General features: G+C 52.8%; 1 long non-coding RNA gene across 2 annotated transcripts in view; it reads left to right on the top strand.

The window, feature by feature from the left end:
- LOC138994669 (uncharacterized) overlaps positions 1 to 16,052 on the top strand; it is a 29,932-nt gene that overhangs the window by 2,494 nt on the left and 11,386 nt on the right. Inside the window, exons 1-2 of one of the 2 annotated variants that reach the window (XR_011468459.1) lie at positions 7,489 to 8,885; positions 9,518 to 9,852. This is a non-coding gene — a long non-coding RNA (uncharacterized lncRNA). Of the gene's footprint in view, positions 1 to 3,907; positions 4,483 to 7,488; positions 8,886 to 9,517; positions 9,853 to 16,052 lie in introns of those variants that run through there. The other variant, XR_011468458.1, reaches the window with a different exon arrangement.

Below are 16,052 nucleotides of genomic sequence, written 5' to 3' on the forward strand. Positions count from 1 at the left end.
ATAAGCTTCCTTTGGAGGATAGTAAAGCCATGATGTTATGGGCAGCCAGTACCCTCAGGGCCTTTCCTGAGGTTAACTTGGTGGCCTCTGGAACCAGCAGCACCACAGCAGCCACAGCCCTTGGCCACAAGGTCCAGTTCTTTACTCTGATATCCCACCGGCTGCTGAGCGGGCCCTCGGGCCTGGGTCACTCCGAAGACTGGCCCTCCCCTTCGGGTTGCGGGTTGCGTATAGGTTGAGTTCCTGCCCTGTGGGGAGACTCAAGGCTGGGGCTTGGAGGAGCGCCTCCTTGAGCTGCCTAAATGCTAGCTTGGACTCAGGCTCTCATTCAATAAATTGACCTTCATTCTTTTGAGTCTCTTTCATTAGTTGATGTAAAAGTCTGGCTATTTCTCCATATCCTGGGATCCAAAGCCTACAGAATCCTGTTATCCCCAGAAATCCTCTTGTTTGAGCGTTCAAGGGAGTGGAAAGGAAGAGGTGGGTCTGATCCTGTCCTCCCCTAAGATCCCGGTACGTGTGGTCAGGTTTAGCCCTAAATATTGTTTTAATATATTTTTATTGATTTCAGAGAGGAAGGGAGATGGGGAGAGCGATAGAAACATCAATGATGAGAGAGAATCCTTGATCGGCTGCCTCCCGTATGCCCCACACTGGGAATCGAGCCCACGACCTGGGCATGTGCCCTGACCGGGAATCAAACCGTGACCTCCCGGTTTATAGGTCGATGCTCAACCACTGAGCTACGCCAGGGGCTAGCCCTACATATTTTATGGAGCTCTTGCAGAGCTGGGCCTTGGTCCTTGAGGCCTTATACCCTCTCTCAGCCAAGCAGTTAAGGCTTGTGTGCCTTCCTGTGAGGTTTCCGCAGCTGGGGCACAGAGGAGGGTATCAGCTACAGACTGTAGAACCTTAGTCTGCGGCAAGTAAACTCATTTAAATCCCATGTTCGTGCCTGACCAAACAAATGGGGGATCTCCCTATACCCCTGGGACAGAACAGTCCAAGTTAGCTGGGTGGACTGGTCAGAGGGATCCTCAAATGCAAAGAGATATTGTGAGTCTGGGCCAAGGGGAATTCAGGAAAAAGCATCCTTGAGGTCCAATACCGTAAACCATTCAGAGCCACCAGGGATTTGAGACAGCAAAGGGCATGGATTGGGAACTATGGGGTGTGAGGGTACCACTGCCTCACCTATGAGGCCGACATCCTGTCCCAGTCTCCATTGCCCATTGGGTTTTGGTACTCCCCAGATGGGAGAGTTCATGGGCTATTCCAGGGCTTAAGGAGACCCGGTGTTTTCAGGTTTTCTGTAATTATTTGTAAACCTTTTCTAGCCTCAGGCTTCAGGGGTTACTGCTTCTGGTGGGGAACAGAGGTTGGGCCCTAGGAGGAAGTTGACTTCCTTTCCTGCAACAGTCAGGATCAGCCAGGGCCCCCGGGCAGAGAGGACAGTCCGAGCTGGAGCCGACCAGGGATGCCCGGGGGCCCTTCAGGCCTGTTGCTGAACCACCTGGGATGGAGGATCCGCCCTTGGGAGCTTTCGCACTTGGGGACAGTTCACCCTCCAGTGGTCTCCCTTGCAAACAGGACAGGGTCAGGCGACTTTCAAAAAAGCACCAGCCGATCTCCTTTTCCCCTCATCTCCCCGCTTTCAGTTCCCCCTCTTGGGTTCAGGGGGAAGGGCAGCTCTACGGTGCATTCTGCCCATCTTGCTCACATCCTGACCATCTGGCTTATCTCCTCTTCATCTACCATCTTCCCTCCCCGCGGCCCTGACCCTAAACTACCGATCCTATCTAACTCCTCAGCAAGACTCACCAAGCGCCTGGGGGTGGAAGAGAAATAAGGTTTCCTCCCCCGACACATAAATGAGCCTCAGCAAAGGGACACCCCTCCCCCACCTGCCCCCAGCACTGTGGGCTTCCCACGGGCGGTGGCCAAAGGCTCCCGGAGGGCCCTGGCCAAAAACGGGCCTTGCTGAGAGAACACACTTGGCATATCGCCCACGGACGCCCCCTGCACAAACACCACTGCCCCCGCGGAGGGGCCGAGCTCAGCCCCTCCGTGAACATAAACTTTGTTGGGGTGGCTTTCCAGTTGGAGGGAGTTCATGGGCATTTTAAGTTAAGAAACAGCTTCCTTAGGGTGCCAACAGGCCAGCAGCCGGTAACAATGCCTTGTGAGTTGAATGTGGAACTGAGCCATTTCTGGGGTGGGCAGAGGAGCAGAGGCTGGCTGGGAACTCCCTGGGAGTGCTGCCAGCCCCTTCCAAGGCCAGGAGGCGGGATGGGGCCCTTTAGGTCCTCCCCCTCCCCCCTCAGGACCATCCCCCCCCTCAGCCAGGCAGTGCCCTCAGAGGGGAGAACGCACCCTGCCAGCAGTGCTCTCAGGGGGCTGCTTCGGTGGAGAGAGGATAGACATGGCTCTCTGAGTGAGGCTGGCTGCCTCCCTGGGGACCAGCCACAGGGGGTCCTCGTTCTAAGGGCGCATGGCTCCACCCAGTCATTTCAAAGAGCAGGCGATCCCACCAAACTGCAGTCAAGCACCAGGATCCGTGGCCTTGCCCCCTGTTAGCAGAATCCCCAGCCCCGGATGGCGAACACTCTCCCTTCCTGCCCCCTCGCTGCTGCTGAGACTCCTGCCCTGGAGGCCCCGCTCCAGCTGGGGTGGCGTGGGGTGGGGACAGCAGCCTCGGGCCCCTTCTTGGGGATCTCCGATGTGGTCCAGGACGTTTTCCATGCAAACTCCGCCCCTCGCACACTGGCAGCACTGCTCTAGCCTCATGCTTTCAGACTCACCAAGTTCATTCCCACGGCCACCACCCCACCATCATTTGGCTCATTCCTTCAGATCTCAACTCGGAACGTGCACTACTCAGGAAGGCCTTCCCTGCCCACCCAGTGGCTGGGGTCGGGTGGAGATGCAGGAGATGCCCTGCATTATGTGCCCTGGTGACAGTGCTGGGAACCACGCCTGGGGCTCACGCTGTTCTTGGCCAAAAGCATTTAAGGAGCAGGAAAAAGCAAGACCGTGAACAGAATGTCCCATGTAAACAGGACCTGAGATCCCCAGCACCTGCTGATCCCGACTGCCCTGCTAAGGTCCCCAGATTTAGAAAGAAGGAGAAATCCAGGAGGCCCATTTAAATTTAATTTTTTTTTGGCATAAGTATGCCCCACATATTACATGGCATATATTAAAAATGTATATGTTGTTTATCTGAAATTTAAATCTAAGTGTGTGTTCTGTATTTTATCTGGCAACCCTACCCTTTTTCCTGTTTGGGGAGGACAGGCGAGGGGCCTCCTAGCCACTGTGGCCCCTCCCAGCACAGCTTCCCCGCCCCAGCACACGCACACCCAGTTCACTTCTACTGGGCACGTGTTTGGGCTGCAGAGAATCCAGAAGGCATGGGAGACGGGGTCCCCCAGTCCCAAGGCCCAAGACCCTGTGAGATGCAAACGCTGGACACAGAATTCATTCACTCTTTACAGCAGTTTTATCGAGTCCCTTCCATGTGGCAAGTGCTGGGCAACATTGGGGCTATAACAATGAATGTGACAGGCACAGCCTTAAGAGTCAGCACATAAAAAGGGTGCTTAACCCAGATGTGAGGGTGAGGGGAGGCTTCCGGGGCATGTGGCATCGAACATAGAGCTACAGGGCGAGCAGGGGTTAAGCTGGCAAAGGGACAGTGGGCAGGAGTGTTCCTGGCCAAAGACACAGCCAAAGGAGCAAGAGCACCCTGGCCGGGTAGCTCAGTTGGTTAACACATAGTCCTGATGCACCAAGGTGCGGGTTCGATCCCCAGGTCAGGGCACACGCAAGAATCAACCAATGAGTGCGTGAATAAGTGGAACAACAAATTGACCTCTCTCTCTCTCTCTCTCTCTCTCTCTCTCAGAGCAAGACCTTGCTGTGCTGGAAGGAGGTGGAAGAGGCACTGTACTCGGTCGCTGGGGCCGCTGCCTAAATCAACATGCCTGAACCAAAGCTGCCCCAGCTCAGGGAGGTGGCCTGGCCTTGGCACAGCAAATAATGGAAAGACCCGTACCCTGACCAGTAGACAGAGTTCCTGAGGAACTTGCCCCAACTTCCTTGCAAAGAAAGCCAGGCTGCATGGGAAAGCACATGGCTACTGTGATGAGCTTACAATGGAACAATAGTCACTCGGGGGGAAAACCTATGTTCCAGCTTCAGGGGGAGCAGAGCTGGCCAGAAAGGCAGCAGCCCCGGCAGGAGCAGCAGGAGCCCCCAGCAGAGCAGCCGCCATGCGGCAGCCAGCGAGGCAGGGGGGTGGCCACCGCTTCCCGAGCCACCGCTGAAGACAAGGAGTCACGTGAGACCTCCAGAATTCGAGGGGATGAGGCTGAGGGACATCAAAAGCTGTGTGTCCCAAGATGACCTGAAGGCTGAGTGACCACCTGCCCATGAGCCAGAATCACGCTGCAGGATGGGTGGAGAAGCGACAAGAATCAGGTCAGGCCGGCTTTTTACCTCTGCAGACCCCAAGGGAGCGGGTTGTGAGATGGATGAGCAGCCGTGGTGGGGACCAGCTGGGTGCAGGGGGCGGCACAACAGCACTGGGCACCCAAGGTGGGCGGCAACGAAAGGGGCGGCCTTTCCCAGTCCCCAGTGTCTCTGTGCAGCCCTGGGTGGGGTGTGGGGGGGACTAAGGGGGGTGGGGGGGAGTGGGGAGGATCAGGAGGAAGTTGTTTTCTTTTCCCTCTCCTCCTTCTTCCCTCCCTCCCTCCCTTCCTCCCTGCCTTTTTCCCTTCTTCTCTTCCTCCCTCCTTCCCTTCCTCAATTCCTTTCCTTCTTTCATAAGGGTTTGTTGGGCACTTACTTGTGTCAGGCACTGTTCTAGGCCCTGCAGAGACAGTAATCAGAAAGACAGACGAGGCCCCTGCTTTCATGTAACTTATGTGAAGTGGGGAAGACAGAACGTGAAAAAGTAAACTAACAACATATATACACGCAAATGTACACACATGTACACAGGAACCTAGCTGCATGTAGCAACGAGTGCATGAAGAAAATAGAGCAGGAGGAACGGGCTGGAGCATCACGGGAGGGAAGATTATTGCTGAGGGAGGCTCTCTACGGGGAGAGGACTCGGGGTGCAGCCAGGTGAAGATCTAGAGGAAGGCAGTTCCCACCCGGGGAAGAGGAAGGAAGGGCAAAGGCCCTGTGGCAGGAACGTGCAGGGCCCTGCCCTCTAACACTCCTCTTTCCTCAGCACAAGAATCAGCACCGAGGGGAGCAGGCATGTAAACAGGCCATTAGAGAGGGCAGAGGTCCGAGACATGAGCAGGGACGCCCCCAGCATTGGAGTTGTGTCTCACCACGACCATATCCATCACACACTGGAGTCTGGGCCCTGGGTCGCAGTCAGTAGGACACCACCAGGCTGCTCCAGCCCAGAAGGTTTGCCCTGCGGCTGGTGGCGTGGGCTGAGCAGGAGGCATCAGCCCCAACATCACGCCCCCTGGGCCAGCTCTCCCCTCCAGGAAGGAAATCTTCAGGAGGTTTATGCCCCAGTCTATTCTCAATCCCCACCTCCCTGCTGTTCTCCCTGAGCCAGTCAATCAATCAACAGACTTGGAAGACCTGTGTGAGTGCGAGCAGCATGGGGAGAGCAAGAAACTCTCAGCGGAGCAAGAGTGTGCAGCCTGGGGCTGCAGCAAGAGGCCTGGAGAGGTACAAGGCAGAGCTGCTATATTGACAGGCATCTAATCACCTCCACAGACCAGCCCCATACTGCATGGCAGGGACTTCTGTACTTTGTTCAAAGCCTGTGACAGCTCTGGGTTCTCACCTTGGGTCCTCAAACTGTTCTAACTCTGGCTCCATACCCCCTGGCCCTCAGCCAAGCCCCTTGTTCCAGCCAAGCCAAACGTGCAGAGTGAACAAGCCACAGCCCCGAGGCTGCTCCGTGGGGATGGGCGAAGGCACAGCAGTGTGCTTCTGCTGTAGCTCTGCGACAGCCCTCTCCCAGAGCAGGACCTCAGCCGAACTCAGAAGAGCAGAGAGAAGGGGTAGTCATGTGAGGCCCTGCCTCCAATGCGTGCACTAAGCCTGGGTGACCTCCGAGGCCGCAGCAGGTCAGCAGCACACGGTCCTGAGTCAGAGGTTCCACTCGCCCTGCTCCTCCCCTATCTCCATCCTGTCTACTGCTCCTGACCTTGGCCTTCACCTCCTGTCTCAAGCGTGCTCTCAGGTCAGCTGGTCTTTGTTGAGAGCAGATTAGATGTGAAGGCACCTTGACCTTAACTCAGAAGCTCCCTCACCCAAGAAGCCACACTCCCAGCTGGTGGAAGAGCCTAGCATAGGCCCTAGGCCAGTGGTTTTCAACCGTGGCTGCTCATTAGAATTGAGAGGGCGAGGACTACGCCCTCCATCTTACCCTGTGTCCTCCATTTTGGGGCAGCCACGTGCTTGGCAAGGAGCTTCTTCCCGGAAGTCTAAGCCTCTGCTAGCCACACCCAGGAGCAAGACACCGACTTGCGCCTGGCCAATCGGCAGGGCCCACAGTCCTTTCTCCTCCCCTTACTCAAACCCCCCTATAAAACCCCTCTCCACAAAGAGTTCTCTCTCTCTGCTTCCTGCTGCTGTGTTGGCAAAGTGGGGGAGCCGAGCTAGCTCGAATACAGACTCTTATGCTTTTGCATTGGACATGGCTGGCTCCCTGGTGTAGTTTCTTGGGAATCATGAAATCTGAACATAGCATTTGGGGGCTCGTCCGGGATTCCCAAGAACATGTAGGGACCCTCAATCTGAAGAGTCTGACTGACTGCAGTAGGTGTCTGTGTCGTTGTGTGTTCTGTTCTGTGTGAGCTCGTTTCAGCAATCTGTAAGTGCCTGAGGGGTCTAGGCGGATGCGCCGTGAAAGACCACAGGCGGAGGAGAGTTGGAAGACCTTCCACTCCCCAGGAGGGATGTGTATTCCCCTCACAGATTTGAGACCAGGCAGGTCGCTCCCGCCGGTTTGGCGTAAGGCCATCGTCTAGTGCAGGGGTGGGCAAACTTTTTGACTCGAGGGCCACAATGGGTTCTTAAACTGGACCGGAGGGCCGGAACAAAAGCATGGATGGAGTGTTTGTGTGAACTAATATAAATTCAAAGTAAACATCATTACATAAAAGGGTACGGTCTTTTTTTTTTTAGTTTTATTCATTTCAAACGGGCTGGATCCAGCCCGCAGGCCGTAGTTTGCCCACGGCTGGTCTAGTGGCTTCCATGGAGTTGGAAGGCTATATTTTTGGGCCCATTTAGTTTTCTGTGTTTGTACGTTTCTCTCTGTGGACTTACTGGACAAACGTTATGGGATGGACTCAGACTGCTCCTTTGAGGCGGCGGGTGTCGCGGCCGCCCTTGGGGAGCCCGGCGGGCGGGCCAGTCGCACCTGACAGGATTCCGCCCCAACCGCGCACACCGGTCTTTCCCCCGCCAGGCCCACCCCCGGGGCCGCGGTTCCGCGCGGTGCCTCGCCTCGGCCTGGCGCGGAGCAGCGAGGCCCCTGGTGGCGTCAGGTCCAGGGGGAGGTCACAAGCCGGGCCCTTCCCGTGGAGATCACCCCAGCTAGATGATAGAAGTTAAATGTATCCTTAAATGTAAAAGTATTGATTTGAAAAATGCTAAGTATTTAATTTGCTAAGATTTAAAGCTCTGAAAGTTTAAGGTCTCTTTTCTTGCCATTAAAAAGTTTATTTTGGTGGAGGGAGGGGTAGACACACCCTTCCCCTAGCATTAAGCATGACTTTGGGAAAAATACACCATCTGAGTCATTTGCTGAAACTTCTCCCAAAGCAGGATGTGGGGGAAGGGAAGAAGGGAACACATGGCGATCCAATATAGACGCCCCCTCCCCAAGCATTCTAATTTAAAGTACAAAATTTAGAAATGCATCCGGGATTTCTGTGCACACGTAAGGGGAAAAGGCCAGTTTAAAAAGGAGTGCGCATAGTTTTGAGCTGGACTTGACCTTTTGCTGTGTACAGAATAAAAACCCGAGACTGTTTTGGCCTTAAAAGTGGCAGAGATGAACCTGACAAAGAAATGCAGGCTGGTTTCCCAAGGTGATTTAAAATAGCCCTTTTGAAATTTCCCACCCTGAGGCAAGTACCACCAGGAAGTTGATAGTCAAATTTACATGTGAATAGCTAAACTTAAAACTTTTAAGTTCAAATCATCTCAGGAAGTATGCTTGCCTCGAGGATTTATTTTTAAACTAATACAATTAAAGGTTCAGGTAGAAACTGGTTTCATACTGGTCTTAGAGGGCTCCAGTTCAGTGTTCTGGAGACTCAGGACATGCCTAAGTTTAACCTATGTTACCCAAGGACTCTATATGATGTGTTTCTTAAATATGTATCTTTGTTGTTTAAAATTGTTTAGTGAAATTTCTGTATCTCTTTAAAAAAATTGAATGTATTGCTAATCTGAGGAATGTTAATTATTTACATGTCACCTAAAAATTAAGGCTAAAAGTTCTAACTAACTGAAAAGCATGGCTTTGGTGTGATGGGAGGAAAGAGAAATGTTGAATGGATGGTAGGCCAGTGAGCTGGGACTGGTCACTGGTGGTGGATTGTGAGAAGGGCTGGACGCGGCCTAACTTCTCCTTCCTTGGTACCCCTGAAACATCAGAGGGTACTTCTGGCCTTGATTTTCTTGGTTTTTGGTTTTGGATTTGTTTGTTTGTTTGTGATGAAAACCATTTCTATCTGAATGAGACATAGGTCAAGAATCCCGTCCTGGGATGTGGGAAAGAAAGGCCCCCACATCTGTTCCTGTCAGGCCCCCATCAGGGGACTTGGGCGGTGTTCCTGTTATCTGCTCAAGAGCCCAAGACTGTAAAAATACTTGTTCACTGAAAAGGTGTAAGTATAAATGTTTATTTGATGTTTGTAAGCATCTCTGTCTGTTTGTTTGCTGGGAACTTTGATTTGCTATGTGATATTCTGTGCTGGGTTGAAATTTTGAAATTCTGGGGTAAATTTAAAAGGTATTTGTGGCTTTTCTAGTCTGATTGGGACATTAAGGGTGGGGCTCACAGTTCCTCAGGGCAGAGATTTCATGGGCCCTTCCCCCTGCCTGTGCTGAATTAGATAATACAGGCCAGTGTCATTTGGCTTGCTGATTAAAGGAAGACAATGGGCCTTGGAATCTGTAAAGATGGGTGGGAATGAAGCTGGTCATATGTACTGAAAGGGTTTGGTACCTGTTGCTGCTAGCAAAGGAGGGGCTGATATCTCCTTCTAGCGCACTCCCTTGAAAAGAGGCCTGGTTGCTGCTCTGCCACAAAGGGAACTGGTAGAAAGGCAAGATAGCAGAGTGCTGTAACTAATAAACAGGGTTACATAAAAGCCATCAGGACTTTGAAGTTCTCCAAAAAAAGGAGAAATCTGACTCAGAGACTGGTGGGGACTGGGTGGCTCACCTATCATATTTGGCGGGCCACCCCCTATAAAACCCTTTTCTTTAACTATCTCTTTCCTTGGGAGGGCTTCAGAAGGTGCATGAGGACATTTGGCTGCGCCTCCACGCCATCTACAAAACCAGCCCAACCCCAACTCCTCATCGACATAGACCAGGAGGTTGGGTCTACGTCAGAAGACATCACCGAGAAACCCTTGAGCCACGTTGGAAGGGTCCCTACACTGTGGTGCTGACGACCCCCACTGCTCTCAAGATAGACGGCGTCGTGACCTGGGTCCATCACACTCACGTCCAGTCAGCGGATCCATCCATGACCCGGAAAGACTTCATCACCAAATGGAGCATCGATCAAGATCAACGCAACCCGCTCAAGCTCAAGCTATGGCGTGCTCGACCTGCCTGATGCTGGTAACATGACTCGCGATCACTCCTGTCGCCAGGAGCCCCCACAATACTGTGTAATACACTTAGATAATGCCTGCATCTTCATGGACATGGCTCCAAAGAGACAAGGACAATTTATAGGATCACATGTTTAGTAGCAGAAGATTTGGCTGCCTGAAGCGGCCATGATTGATATGTTATATTAACCTTTGATTCTTTTGCAGGTTTGAATGTATGTTGGCTGTCCTGGAAGGGAGCTGTGTGGGGTGACCCCCAAAAGTAAAGGGTGCCTAGCTGCCAAGAGGGCAGGTGCCCAACTGGGCAGGGAACGGTGCCCATCAGGTTTTGGTCTCTGTTGAGAGACAGCTAACAGTTGGCAGCCTGTAATACTGTCTTGCAGGCCTGAGTCACCATGCCCATGTCAGGGGTAGTAAAGCTGGAAAAAAAAAAAAGCCTCTTTAGAATAGAAGGACTGAGGCATGGTTATGCATAGAAAGAAAGTTTAATGCCAACAATTACTGTTTTGTTAAAAGGAATTGGCAAGGAAAGTCAGAAAATCTTAGAATAGATCAGTATGTTTTTCTCCTTATGTAATTCCTCCGAAATTTGGCAATGCTAAATAAATCATGGCAATACATTTCTTTGCATAGATTCAATAAGACCGGTTCCTAATAGTGGTTTTATTAACATAAAACTTTTACTGGAGTATCAGGTTTTACAGAGCCCTGTCTGAGCTCTAAAGACTTGAAGCCAGTAAGAATGCCACGAAAAAAGCCTAGTATCCTGCTTGGAAGCCCTGAAGATGGCTGGTGCTAGAGCGTCAGGCCCATGCCCTAGCATCACTGGCGGTTGGTAAGAGTAGAAGGGGAGCAGTAAAGATGCCTCTGCATCCCTGCGGAACCCCCACACACTCTGGGCCGCAACGGGTAGGAGGGCTACTGAGATGGACCTTAAAGCCTGGAGCGTGGGCCTGATGGCAGCTGGATGGCTTGGCTTCCAGGCTCTACGGGGCACATTAAGATTCAACCATGAGATTCCAGCAAAGGTGGTCGGTTACCATTCTTGTTGTGTTTATGCAAACATCAGGCCAAATTAAATACAGTAAATTAATCTTGATTTGGCTTTTTGATAGCCATGGAGGAATTTTAAGAAGAAAAATCCTATTTCAATAGAAGTTGTTAAAGCTAAAATGGTTTCTTTCCCTTCCACCGGACCATTTGTTAAGCGTATAGGGATAGTTCAGTTGATAGTTCTGTGTGCCCAGTATGGGCCTCTAGCAATGGTGAAATAGAAATGCAGTCCCAGTCCGTCTCATGATTGAGCCGGAAGTTCCAAGACAAAGTGGGGAATGAGAGGGCGAGGACTACGCCCTCCATCCTACCCTGTGTCCTCCATTTTGGGGCAGCCACGTGCTTGGCAAGGAGCTTCTTCCCGGAAGTCTAAGCCTCTGCTAGCCACACCCAGGAACAAGACACCGACTTGCGCCTGGCCAATCGGCAGGGCCCACAGTCCTTTCTCCTCCCCTTACTCCAACCCCCCTATAAAACCCCTCTCCACACAGAGTTCTCTCTCTCTGCTTCCTGCTGCTGTGTCGGCAAAGTGGGGGAGCCGAGCTAGCTCGAATACAGACTCTTATGCTTTTGCATTGGACATGGCTGGCTCCCTGGTGTGGTTTCTTGGGAATCTTGAAATCTGGGCATAACAAGAATCACCTGGGAATCTTTTTAAAATCCTGATTTCTGGGCCTCATCCTCCGGAAATTCTGTTTCTTTGTTACTAATATTGTGGCCCCACCCCATAACAAAGAAACAGAATTTCCGGAGGATGAGGCCCAGACATAAGGATTTTAAAAAGACTCCCAGGTGATTCTAATGTGCAGCCAAGGTTGAGAACCACTGGCCTAGGAGGTAACCTGGTGCCGGGGAGAACCATGCCCCTCAGCTGGTCCTGAATTTGGGTTGATCCTTAGTGTCCTATACGTATATGTATTTCAGAATTTCAAAGTAAGATGATTATCTCTCAGTTTAATTCAGGTGCTCTATCTATCAGATTATAACCCCCCCCCCCCCATCAGTTCAAGGTCTCACCCCGAAGACCCAGGGCCCAAAAGTGTTCCCTGGGGTTGGCTCTTAGGTTCCAGGGCTAAGGCTGTTGGAAGCCAAGACCACTACATACTTGTGGGCTTTCATACGTCGTTATCCATCCCCACATCCCATCATCCACTGTGACATCATCTGCCCTTCACAGCTTGAGGGGCAAGGTCAGGTCCAAACAGCATGACTGCAGGCGGTCTCATCTATCTTGTGGAGTTTTCTTGCCTTCCATGGGCCTCTCTTCATCTGATACACACACACACACACACACCAGGGCTTAATTTGACCCAAGGCTCAGCCCTGGCTGCTTCACTTCACTGCAGAGTCAGGACCTGACTGCACCTTTATGCCTGGGCAGCTGCAACACCAGCAAACTTGACGGCCCCATGCCAGCGAGGCTGGCTTCTGAGCTCTTTAGTGGCCCAGTGCTCTGTTCCTGGGCCTCCATGGAGCCCCCATTGCACCCAGGTGGCCGGGTGAGTGCCCTCTGCAGAGCCCTGCCCCATCCAGGTTCCTCCAGGGAAGGGTTTCTCCCCAGAAGTCCTGCGCCTTCTCACCAGCTGACCCTGGGAGGGGCTGCTGAGATAGAAGGGTCTCCTCTCAGTGGGTTCCTCCTCTTCTGCCTGTTGGTCAACTCACCCACCCGCTGTCAAGGGAGGGGTGACAGGAGGTGGCCTCTGCCTGGCCACAGAAGTCCACTGCCACCTTCCCCTCAGCATGGGACTTTCTGCCCAACATCTGCCTCGAAGGCCCCTCAAGAGGTGTTTCCTAAAACAAAGCAAGTTCCTCCAAGGTAACCAGATGGCAATGTGCCATTTTCCTCCTAGGAGCCCTCCTCTGACCCATGTTCGAAGGCTTCCAGGGAGTTTGTTTAATGAGGGGCCCTGGGGGAAGGGCAGGAAGACAGGCAGAGGGTTCCTAAGGGCCCAGGCACTCACAGGGCCTGGCCAGGGCCCTGGACATCTAGAGGGGAGGGGTGGACCCCAAAGATGAATTTGCCTCCGTGCTCTGGGTCCCATGATGGAGACTCTTAGAGGCCAACAGGGGTGCCTCTCCCCCAGCCCAGTGGGGCTGGCAGACCCCCAGCTCCAGATCCCACGCTGGTGGCAGCGGTCCCTCCCCCTCTCCCCTCTCTGTGGGTCCCCAAGTTTCTGTCTGTGCTGTCACCACAGGCCTTGTTTTGCCTCGCTTGTTCTCAGCTTCTCTCTCACACTCTCCCTTGCTGTCTTCCTGTCTGAGTGAGGTTCCCTGGGCTCCCTGAGTGTGGGCAGTTCCATTCATTTCCTGGCTCCTCTCCGGGAACAATGTATAACACACACACAGCCACAGAAAGATACACACCGAGGCTGGGGAGCACTTCAGGGCCAGTTAGAGCCCCCAAGCCCCAAGCTGCAAGCTGGGCCCCAGTGGGATTAGGAAGGGAGGTCACTGGCACCCAGCCAGGTCCCCCTCCTGCCCCCTGACCCAGCAGGAGAGAGAGGGCCATGCCGAGGCCCAGGCAGCACAGCCTGAAGCTGAGATCAGCGGAGGCCTGGGCGCCCGACACCCAGCCCCTCACCACCGCCACCCTTACCTGCTGCAAAGGAGGCTGGAATTCATTGGTTCTAGTCAGGCTCTCAGCAAACCTGCCATGTCCCTGGGCGACCAGGGGTGCACCGGGCTCTGGAAATGGGAGTGTGAAAGTGCCCAGGTTCTACCATCCTGGAGCTCTGCGGGAAGATAGGCAGATGGCTGCAATCCTACTCACGGACCCTGTGCCAAATGCCAAGGGTGGGCTTTGAGGGAAGAAAGGTCGATGGGTGATGACCAGGCATCGGGTGGGGGTGGGGCATTCCAGTCAGGAAAGACCCAAGGGCCCCAAGAGAACAGGGTGTGCTCGACATCCCAGTGGGACCAACTTCTGCAGAACACCAATGCCAAGTAAGGACAGCCTAAAAAATAGTTCATTTTCTCTCACCACCTTCTATGAAAGAAGTAATGTTTTAACTAGAAAAGAAAGACTAGTTGGAATAAAAGGTATTGCAACCAAGAAAGGACAGCTGCACCTGGACTATCTGCTGACTAGAGGCCCGGTGCACAAAAATTTGTGCACTTGGTGGGGGGGTTCTTCAGCCCGGCCTGTGCTCTCTCGCAGTCTGGGACCCCTTGGGGATGTCCACCTGCTGGCTTAGGCCCGCTCCCCGGGGGATCAGGCCTTAGCTGGCAGTCAGACATCCCTCTGGCAGCCCAGGAGCCCTCGGGGGATGTCCACTTGCCAGGGGGGAGCAGACCTAAGCTGCAGTCGAACATCCTTAGCATTGCTGAGGAGGCGGGAGAGACTCCCGCCACCACCACTGTGCTGGCAGCCGTCAGCCTGGCTTGTGGCTGAGCAGAGCTCCCCCTGTGGGAGCGCACTGACCACCAGGGAGCAGCTCCTGCATTGAGTGTCTGCCCCCTGGTGGTCAGTGGGTGTCATAGTGACCCGTCATTCCCAGTCATTCTGCTGGTAGGGTCAATTTGCATATTACCCTTTTATTATATAGGATAGAGGCCTGGTGCACTGGTGGGGGCCAGTTGGTTTGTCCCAGATCAGGGTAGGGGGACCTGCTGGGGTGCCTGGCCAGCGTGGGTTCGGGGCTGAGGGCCATTTTCAGGCTGGCCAAGCCCCCCAGCGGGGACCCTCACCCCACAGGGTGTGGCCAGCCTGGGTGAGGGGCTGAGGGCTGTTTTCAGGCTGGCCACACCCCCTTCAGGGTGGAGGTCCCTGCTGGGGTGCCTGGCCAGCCTGGGTGAGGGGCTGATAGCTTGTGGGCATGGCTGAACGTAGTGGAGGGATGGTTAATTTTCATGTTTCTCTTTTATTATATAGGATTGCTTTGATAGACTGAGTGATTCTTGTTTTCATCACTTTATTGCTGACTACTGAGCCCTTTATCAGGGACCAGAGCCCCAGGGGACTGATAGAGGGACTTTGGAGGTTGGTGAGAACTGGGCACAGGCAGGAGGCAGGAGCCACACCAGGAGGGGCTTTGGACTTGACACTCAGGACTGTGGCTTCTGCCCTTTGGTTGATGATAAGCCGGGGGGGGGGGGGGTTGTTTGCTTGTTTTAATATATTTTTATTGATTTTAGAGAGGAAGGGAGAGGGAGAGAGAGATAGAAACATCGGTAATGAGAGTGAATCATTGATCGGCTGCCTCCTGCATGGCCCCTACAGGGGATGGAGCCTGCAACCCAGGCATGTGCCCTGGCCGGGAATCGAACCATGATCTCCTGGTTCATAGGTCCGACACTCAACCACTGAGCCACGCCGGCCAGCCAGGGGCAGGTTTTAAGGGAATGGATGCTGTGATTGGAGTCACATTTCTGGACAAGCATCCACTCTCACAGCTGTATGTTAGCCTGGGCAGGAGAGGAGGCCAGAGGAACCATGAGAGTCTGTAGTGAGGCCAGGACAGTGGCCGTAGGACTGGAGCAGAGGGAGCAAGGAACAGGCTAAGCAAGGAGCACCCACAGGTGGCCAGAATAGAGAGCTGATTATCCTGAGATGAGAGCACAGTGGAATTATTAAGGTAATGGAGACAGGCTTCATTTTTCCAAAAAAATGGTTTATTATGTAATATATATTATGTACAATATGAATATGTACGTACATGATATCTGATGTGTACATAGATTAGGAAGCATAATAAAACCAACACCGCTAGACCCACTACCCAACACCACTCTTGTCTCTCTGAATCCTGTGCTTCCCTTCCCATCTCCGGCCCCCACCTGCACTCCTGGGTTTATCAGCCTCTTCTCCTTTCAAAAATAATTCCAGGACTTTGTATGTCTCTCACATGGTGTAGTCTTTCTCGTTTTAGAGCTTAATTTAAAACGTGACTCCTAGATATGTACCTAAGAGAAATGAAACTATGTTTGCGAAAAGACTCCCATGCAAAGCAGCCCTATTCAGAGTAGCTCAGAAGTGGAAACAACCCAAGTGTCCATCAGCTGGTGAATGGGTAACAAACTGTGGTATATACACACAATGGAAGGTTATTTGGCAACAAAAAGAATGAAGTTCTGATACATGCTACAACATGCATAAGCACCAATGATGCTAAAGTGTGAACAAGTAAAAACCAGACACAAAAGACTACATATTGT

The sequence above is a fragment of the Myotis yumanensis genome, unplaced genomic scaffold, assembly GCF_028538775.1.
Source record: "Myotis yumanensis isolate MYYU_CA2020_CCGP unplaced genomic scaffold, mMyoYum1.0.hap1 SCAF_16, whole genome shotgun sequence".
Lineage (NCBI taxonomy): Eukaryota > Metazoa > Chordata > Mammalia > Chiroptera > Vespertilionidae > Myotis > Myotis yumanensis.